This window comes from Mesoplodon densirostris, chromosome 16 (genome assembly GCF_025265405.1).
Source record: "Mesoplodon densirostris isolate mMesDen1 chromosome 16, mMesDen1 primary haplotype, whole genome shotgun sequence".
In the NCBI taxonomy this organism is placed as follows: domain Eukaryota; kingdom Metazoa; phylum Chordata; class Mammalia; order Artiodactyla; family Ziphiidae; genus Mesoplodon; species Mesoplodon densirostris.
The window spans coordinates 37,925,754-37,934,054 of NC_082676.1; the positions used below are offsets into that span (position 1 = coordinate 37,925,754).

Sequence of the window (8,301 nt, forward strand, 5' to 3'; positions counted from 1 at the left end):
TGGCAGGGGCAGAGATCGTTGAGTGAGTTGAGGGAATAGAGGATGCAGAGGTAGATGAGAGTGAGAAAGAGGAGTCTTGGCTGTGTGTCTAACCGGCAGCAAGTTGGGAAGTCATCTCCCCTGTCTGGGTCTCAGTTTCTGTATCTGAAAAATGGATGAACAAATCATGAAGAGACAATTGATAAATATGACTACATCAAAGAGGAAGTTGGACTGGATGAGTTTTCATATCAGAAGCACCCAGTTATTCTATCAAAAAATACGGGTCTCATCCTATGAGGAAAGAAAAAAGTCACTTCTCTTTGGGAAAAGTACACTTCATGCTTATAGACCTTCTGCTTCTATATTTACATATAGTGATATTACAAGTAGTGTCATATTGTTCATACATTTTTTTTTCGGCCACGTTGGGTCTTCGTTGCTGCGCGCAGGCTTTCTCTAGTTGCGGCGAAAGGAGGCTACTCTTCATTGTGGTGCACAGGCTTCTCACAGTGGTGGCTTCTCTTGTTGCGGAGCCCGGGCTCTAGGCGTGCGGTCTTCAGTAGTTGCGGCACGTGGGCTCAGTAGCTGTGGCACATGGGCTTAGTTGCTCCACGGCATGCGGGATCTTCCCGGACCAGGGCTCGAACACATGTCCCCTGCATTGGCAGGTGGATTCTTAACCACTGCGCCACCAGGGAAGTCCGTCCCAGTTCATACATTTTTTTCATAAATTTATTTATTTTTGGCTGCATTGGGTCTTCATTGCTTTGTGCGGGCTTTCTCTAGTGGCCTGTGGCATAACTGGAGGGGTTATCTGCCCAGAAACTTTTTTTTTTTTTTTCCGGCCTTGGTCAAAGCTTGTGGAATCTTAGTTCCCCAACCAGGGACTGAACCCAGGCCCTTGGCAGTGAGAGCGCCAGAGAATTCCCTGCCCAGAAACTTCTTACCCAGCACTGTGGCTGCTTCCTGGGCAGCCTGAGAACCCCTGTCCCACTCCAGGGAGAGGCAGGAATAACGTGGGCCAGGTCAGGCTTTTTTCCTATTCTGTCGGTGGACCAGTAACATGGGACTATATTTTTGCAGGACCATTTGGCAAAATCTATTACACCAAAAATGTTGGTACTCTTTGACCTACCAACTTCAACTGCAGGAATCTGTCCTATAAAAATATCTTCATAAGTGTGCAAAGATGTACCAGGATGTTCCTTGCAGGACTGTTTATAATACTGAGAAACAGAAGAATGGTTGAATAAATTTTGATAAGTCCCTACAGTGGAATACTATGTAGCTGTTAACAACCTCATCTGTAAAATAGTGATAATAGGATTTGTCTCTCATAGTTTTTAATGGGGATTAAGTGAATTAATACCCGCAAAGTGCTTCCACAGTAATGCTAGCTGTCATCATTGTTACAGCTGCAGAAATAGGAAAAAATCACTAAGACGCAATGCTGATTAAAAAAGAAACATAAAACAGTAGGTGAAGTGTGATCCCATGTGAGTAAATTAATAATAGTAAACACACATATGAAAAAAGAAGAAAAGTCTGGACATACAGGCACCAAACTATGACACTGGTAGTCTTTGGGGGGTGGGTAATAGAGATATTTACTTTATAAATTTCTATAAATTTTAAAATTGGGTAATACCTGTGTATTGCTTTTGAAACCAGGGGGGAAAATCCTCCAAAAAAGTAAAGAAAACAAGAGGAGTAGAAGATGGTATGGGAACCCCTCCCCTCTTTTTGAGGACCCCGAAGTCCAGAGATCAAAGCTGCCTAAACAACAGGAAAGACTCCCTGTTTGGCCGATCTGACGCTGGGGAAGCTGGGGGTGCAGCTTCCCACCCCAGCTTGTCTGACACTTTATTCTCATTCTGCAGGGCCCAAGGACCCCATGGGGACACCTTCTCTTCAGGGCATAAGGCCCAGGAGGCTGGCTCATCAGGGAGGCTGGGTCGTCTCAGGCAAGCCATCTGCCCTCTCTGGGCCTCAGCTGCCCTCCCTGTAACATGGGCAGAAGCAGCCCAGCCTCTTGTGTGTTGTGAACAGCTAGGGGGGCAGAATGTGCCACTGGCATCACAGCAGAGCAAAGGATGGGGGCCAGCCTGGAGTTGGTGTTTCACCAAGAGTCTGTCGTCTGTAAAAATGCCGATGGCTGCCATTTGCCAGTGGGCAGTTTTTACTCACAACACTGCTGACACAAAATGCGTGAGGTCTTTTCCAACACTTCTCCAATTCACCAATACCAGCTGGGTGTCCTCCAATTCAATTCAGTTCTGACACTGTCTACCTGGAGTTAGAAATTAAGGGCTCGGTCCCACAAGCCTGCCTCCACTTCAGACATCAATCACAAGTCCAGGTTGTCACCTGTACTTTTGACCAACCAGCTATAAATCAGGAGATCCTGTGATCCCTGGCTGAGGTTCCATAATTTGCTAGAAAGGCTCACAGAACTCAGGAAATCTCTTTACTTACACTTTCCAGTTTAGCATAAAGGAGACAACTCAGGAAAGCTGAATGGAAGAGACGTACAGGGCAAGGTATGGGAGCAGAGAGTGCACGGAGCTCCCATGCCCTCTCCTGGTACGCACCCTCCCAGCACCTCCATGTGTTCGCCAACCCAGAAGCTCTCCAAACGCCTTCATTTAGGGGTTTTTATGGAGGTTTCAGTACATATGCACGATCGATTAAATCATTAGCCCTTGGTGACGGAACTCAATCTCCAGGCATCTCTCCTCCCCAGAGATCGGGAGTGGGGCTGAAAATTCCAGCCCTCCAATCATGCCTTGATCTTCCTAGTGACCAGCTCAAAACTATCTAGGGGGCCACCAGTCATCTCATTAGCATACAAAAGACACTTATCACTCTGAAGATTCCATGGGTTTTAGGAGTTGTGTGCTAGGAACCAGAGACAAAAACTAGATATGTATGTTTCCCGCTGTACCACAACCAGGCCTCCCAGTGGCCTGCCAGGCCCTGAACATTGGTTGTCGTGTCTAATCAACCCACCCAAACACCTGTCACATAGGGCCGATGGTCCCCAGTTTACAGATCACACCTAGCTCAGGGAGTTGTTTGTTTACGTGTGTTAGAGAGAGTAGGACAGTCATTCCAGGTCATACAGTTAATGAGTAGTGTAGCCTGGATTTGAGCCCAGGTGTGTCCGATGGCAGAGCCCAAGTGTGTCCTTCCACTGGGCTGCTCAGAGGCACTGAAGAATGACCTGACCGCCCCTAAATATCAAGTATCAGATAAGCCCACCCAAGATGGAGCTGAAGTGCAGGTGCCAGGGTGGAAGGGGCAGCTGGCACACAGTAGGTGCTTTGTGAATACTTGCTGAGTCAACGAAGGACTGGCAAGTCCTTCTCCCTATGCTCTCCAGGAGGGGGTGTGAGGATTAGGGTCTCATCAGCTGCTCAAGACTCATATCCACGACCTAGAAGTTTGTAAGTTGGAGAGGGTTGCAGACCACGTGTCCGCAGGCCACGTTACACAGAGGGAAAGTGGGGCTTGATTTGGCTCAGGGGCTGTCTCAGACCACCAGCATGTCATGTCAGTGACCACGCCAGGCCTCCTGCCTCCCAGCTCTGCAAGCTGCACCATCGGAGTCTCACGAGAGCGGGCCAGGAGAGGCAGAACAGGGCCCACTGTGTTAGTCGACCCATTCTACAGAGGAGGAAACAGAAAGCAGGTGCGCCTGGCAGTGCAGCCTCCTTCTTTGTGCATTTCTGGCCACCTCTGCGTGTCGAGGTGGGGTGTGGGTGTGGTTGCCCAGAGTCAGTCCCCGGAGAGTAGAATGGGGGTGCCTTGGGGGGGTGGAATGTTTGTCAAGGCCAGGACCTCCCTGGCCGCTCAGACCCCTGCCTACCTGAGAAATGTCAGAGTCAGACGATGCCCGGGCAGTCCAGGGCTCCCTGGCACAGAGGCATGTACTGTAGTGCTCAAACCTGCCCCTGTTCTTTGACTTTGGGGTCCTCTCTGAGTGCGACCCCTAAACAAGGAGGGAATGGTATAATGGGCTTTGAGCACTGGTTTCTCATCTTTCTTTTTTTTTTTTTTAATAGATTTATTTTATTTATTTATTTTTTGGCTGCGTTGGGTCTTCGTTGCTGTGCGCGGGCTTCCTCTACTTGCAGCAAGCGGGGGCTACTCTTCGTTGCGGCGCGTGGCCTTCTCACTGCGGTAGCTTCTCTCGTTGCAGAGCACAGGCCCTAGGCACACGGGCTTCAGTAGTTGTGGCACGAGGGCTCAGTAGTTGTGGCTTGTGGGCTCTAGAGTGCAGGCTCAGTAGTTGTGGCGCATGGGCTTAGCTGCTTCCCGGACCAGGGCTTGAACCCGTGTCCCCTGCATTGGCAGGCAGATTCTTTTTTTTTTTTTTTTTTTTTGCGTTACGCAGGCCTCTCACTGCTGTGGCCTCTCCCGTTGTGGAGCACAGGCTCCGGACACGCAGGCTCGGCGGCCATGGCTCACAGGCCCAGCCGCTCCGCGGCATGTGGGATCTTCCCGGACTGGGGCATGAACCTGTGTCCCCTGCATCGGCAGGCGGACTCTCAACCACTGCGCCACCAGGGAAGCCCGGCAGGCAGATTCTTAACCACTGTGCCACCAGGGAAGACCCTGGTTTCTCATCTTTAAAATGGGTGTGGTGATATGATGTTATATTTACTTTAGGGGGTTGTTGTGAAGATTAAGTGAAATACGTGAATGATGGCCAGTGGTTGGCACATGGTAAGTGTGGGTTTCCTTCTTTCTTCTCTCTCTGCCTCTCCCACCCTTGCCCTTTCTTTTTTCCTTCCTTCCTAGCCAACAGCTCTGGGTATGGTGTTAGAGAAAGAACCAGGTGCTGCAGGATACAGACAATGAGGGGACAACCTCCACCAGGGGACTCAGGGATGGAAAAAGCCTTCTCAAACCAGCTGTGGGTGGGCGACAGTCAGCTAGGCCCTGCCCAGAATCCCCAGGCCTCCTCAGTGCTGGGAGCTCTAGGAGTCATACCAACTGTGGTCCCACACCAGCCTCATCAGGGCTTCAGACTCCTGGACTGACATGGAAAGGGGGTCCCAGGAAGGCACATCTCTCTCACCCAGAGTCATGGGGCTACTGGGGGCCCCCAGCAGCTGACTGTCACTTGCTCACTCACCTGCCTGCTGACCTCCATAACTCAGGGCCAGCCAGGAGGAGGCGTCACCTATTTATTGGTGCCAGGCCCTGTCCTGGGAATGTTCTGTTCCTTCCTGCTGGGGTCTGTCAGGGTCCCCTACACAAGGTCAGCTTAGCTTACTTCACAAAGGAGAGACAAACATGAGCTGCCTTGCCCCTGTATCTCAGGAGCAGGAAAGACAGATAGAGAAATGGATGAGGTGGGCACAGGCCATGAGGACACCCATGAGCACCCAGGAATACACCCCCTGAATGCAGAGCACACACTCGCCCACAGCCGCTGCCCAACTGTCTGGGTAAGAATGCTTAGGCCCAGGTTACAGATGAGCAGAGTGAGGCCCAGAAGAGGACAGGGTCACCTGGAGGAGAGTCAGAGGCAGCAGTGGGAACAGAAACCAGAGCTTTGGAATCAGGCTGCCTGGGTTTGAACCCAGCCCTGCCATTTCCAGGCTGTGTGACCTTGAGCCAGTGCCTTGACTTTTCTAGGCCTCTGTTTCCTCATCCTTAAAGTGGAGAGAATATCCTCTTCCATATCAGGTTATCAGGAAGCAGGAAACAGAGACAGAAGAGCCCCCACACAGTGCCTGGCACACAGTAGGTGCACAGCGAGTTTCAGTTCCTCCTCCCACTCCCAGCTGACCCTCTCTTCTCCTTCCTCTGCTTCTGAGCCCAAACCCCTTCTTCAGCCCTGACCAGGGAGCGAGAATTGGCCTAAGGCGGGCCCCTCCCAGCCCGACAGCGCCAACATAGGTCTCAGCCCGCCTTTGCCCGCCACAGGGCCAGCAGTGGGGTCAAGGGCAGCCTCAGAGGGAAGACCCTGGGAGGGGAGTCTGAGGGTCTGGGCAGGTGAGGTCGTGGGAGCCTCCAAAGCACGGCCCCTCCCACTTCCATTCCACTCTGCAGTTTGTCAAAGCTCATTCCCATCCACCTCAGCTTACAAAGTCACTCGCACCAGTGTCAGAGGATTTCATTCACAGCGTTCCATGACCCCACATGGGGCCCTGACCCCAGCTCTCAGCGGCCCTCTCACCTGAGCCCAGGTTGAGTCCTGATCCCAGCCTGAGCCCTGAGCATGATTCCAAACTGAGCCCAGGTCTAAGGTAGACTGTGTCCTTAGCAGGGTAAGGGGGTAGGGGTGGAGGGGCACATTCAGAAGAATCACCCTCTCAAGAGAGGGAGAATCCTGGCTGTCACAGCTCAGAGCTCCTCTGCTGGAACCCCTCTCCTCCCCCAGAAGCTGTCTCTGCCCTGTGGCTGAGGAGCTAAGCCTCCCCGGGGTGGGCCTGAGCCCAGTGCTCAGGTTCCCAGGCCTGAGAGCCCCAGGCCCCTCTTCTGAGGATCTGGCCAGATGCTGAGGAACCTGGGCAAGATGGAGGCCAGGGCTAGATTCCTGGCCTCACCTGCCACCTGATCCAACTGACCCTGTCACATCATCCTCCTTGTGACGGACCAGAGATACCTTGTTTGGAGGGGGCTGCCCTGTACCCCAAAGCATTCTGGTGTCCCAGTTTGTTCTGTCCCTGTCTCCATACCAGTGGCCCAGAAACAAGCCTCCCCATGTCACAGAGGGAGAGCCAGGCCTAGAGAAAGGAAGTAACATGCCCATGGTCACACAGCCAGACACAGAGAAGAGCTCGAAGCTCCTAAACCCAGTCCAGGCCTGACTCTGGCTTCCTGGCCCCGCAGGTGGACTCAGGAGACCTGGGGTTGGGGGCAGGGTGGCTGGGAGCCGGCAGGGACCCCTGGCCTCCCTGAGCCAGACCAGTGGGGATGCCTTTCACCACTTCCTTAGTCCCTACCTGTTGACTAGAAGCCTGGTGACTAGGAATCCATATGGCTTCCCTGCCCCACGGAGACAGCTGGCTTCTTCCTGACCAGCCAGGAGGAGTCTGGGTCCTTGCCCCGATCCAGGGCCCAGTTGGAACCAGCTTCTCTATTGGCACCCACAACTGCCCAGGGCAGGGGGGAATGACAGGGAGGAAGGCCCTCCCTCTTGGCTTCTTGGACCCACACTCGGCTCCATGGAGAGCCCCCTGGACCCAGATTCAATCCCAGCCCAGCCAGTGGGACCGAGGAAGCAGTGGGAGCCTGTGGGCCTCCTGGAAGGGCAGGCAGGATGAACTCTTCTTGGATTCTTGATCCTGAGCCCTCTCTGGGGTATGAGCTTGCCTCTTCGCTACCCGCCCCCGCCCCGCTTGAGTGAGGGGTGCAGGTACACGAGAGTATTAACCCCTTCAGCTCAGCAGAGCCATAGAAGCGCCCCTCCCCATTTGACAGGTGGGGAGACTGAGGTCCAGCATAACGGAGGCTCCGACTCTCCTCGGGCTAGGCACCTGCCCCCGACCCCGACCCCCTCTACGCCCCTTACCTGGATTCCGCGCGATCTGCGGAGGGCGTGGTGGCTCCCAGTCAGGGCCACGGGGTCTCCCGTGCTGCGTCCGTGCGGCGTCCGGGGCGCACGCGGGATGCTCCGGGCCAAGGCCACTTGCTCTCTGTGTCTTCTCTGCGCCGGCGGCAGAGGGCTCTGCGCTGTCTACGCAGCGGGTGTGGACGCTGGCACTGCCCGGCGCCCGCCGTCCCGCCCCCTCAGGGTGCCCCTTGATCCGGTGCCTCCTTCTCTCCTTAGCACGTGGGTGGCAACCGCTCACCCAGCCGGCGGCCTGTGGGGCAGCCCTGGCCCGGGCCATGAGCCCAGCGCCTGCCAATCCCCGTCTGCGACCCGCTCGTGCCGCTCACCTTTAACCTCCCTCTCCGCGGGGCTTAGTGCCCGGCTCCCAACCCGCGGGCTGGGTTGGAGAAGGGAGGCGCCACAGGTGAGGAGCCAGGCCCAGGTGGGCAGAGGCAGAGCCTGGGACAGCCTCGGTTACGCCCTGAGCCGCAGCCCCTCTTCTCTCTTGAGTTCCCATCCTGCTCACCGAGCCCCATTCATTCCCTGAGCGCCAGCTCCACTCGTGCCCCGACCTGAGCCCCCTCCTGCCTCTGAGACCTGCTCTCTCTCCCTGATTTCCCATCGTCCTCACCGATCCCCACTCCCATTACTTGAGCAGCCCTCCCCTTCTCACACACCCCGCCCCTTATGGAGCCCTCCCCCTCCACACCCTTTACCCTCCCTGAGCTCCTGGTTCCTCCTGGAACCTCTTTCTGACCTCCTTTCTCTCC

The 8,301-nt window shown here is 54.6% G+C and overlaps 1 protein-coding gene across 1 annotated transcript in view; it reads right to left on the bottom strand.

Moving 5' to 3' along the window:
* Window positions 1-8,301, bottom strand: part of MLXIPL (MLX interacting protein like) — a gene marked incomplete at its 5' end in the record, with an annotated part of 50,263 nt that overhangs the window by 23,580 nt on the left and 18,382 nt on the right. The gene's annotated exons all lie outside the window — the stretch shown is intronic.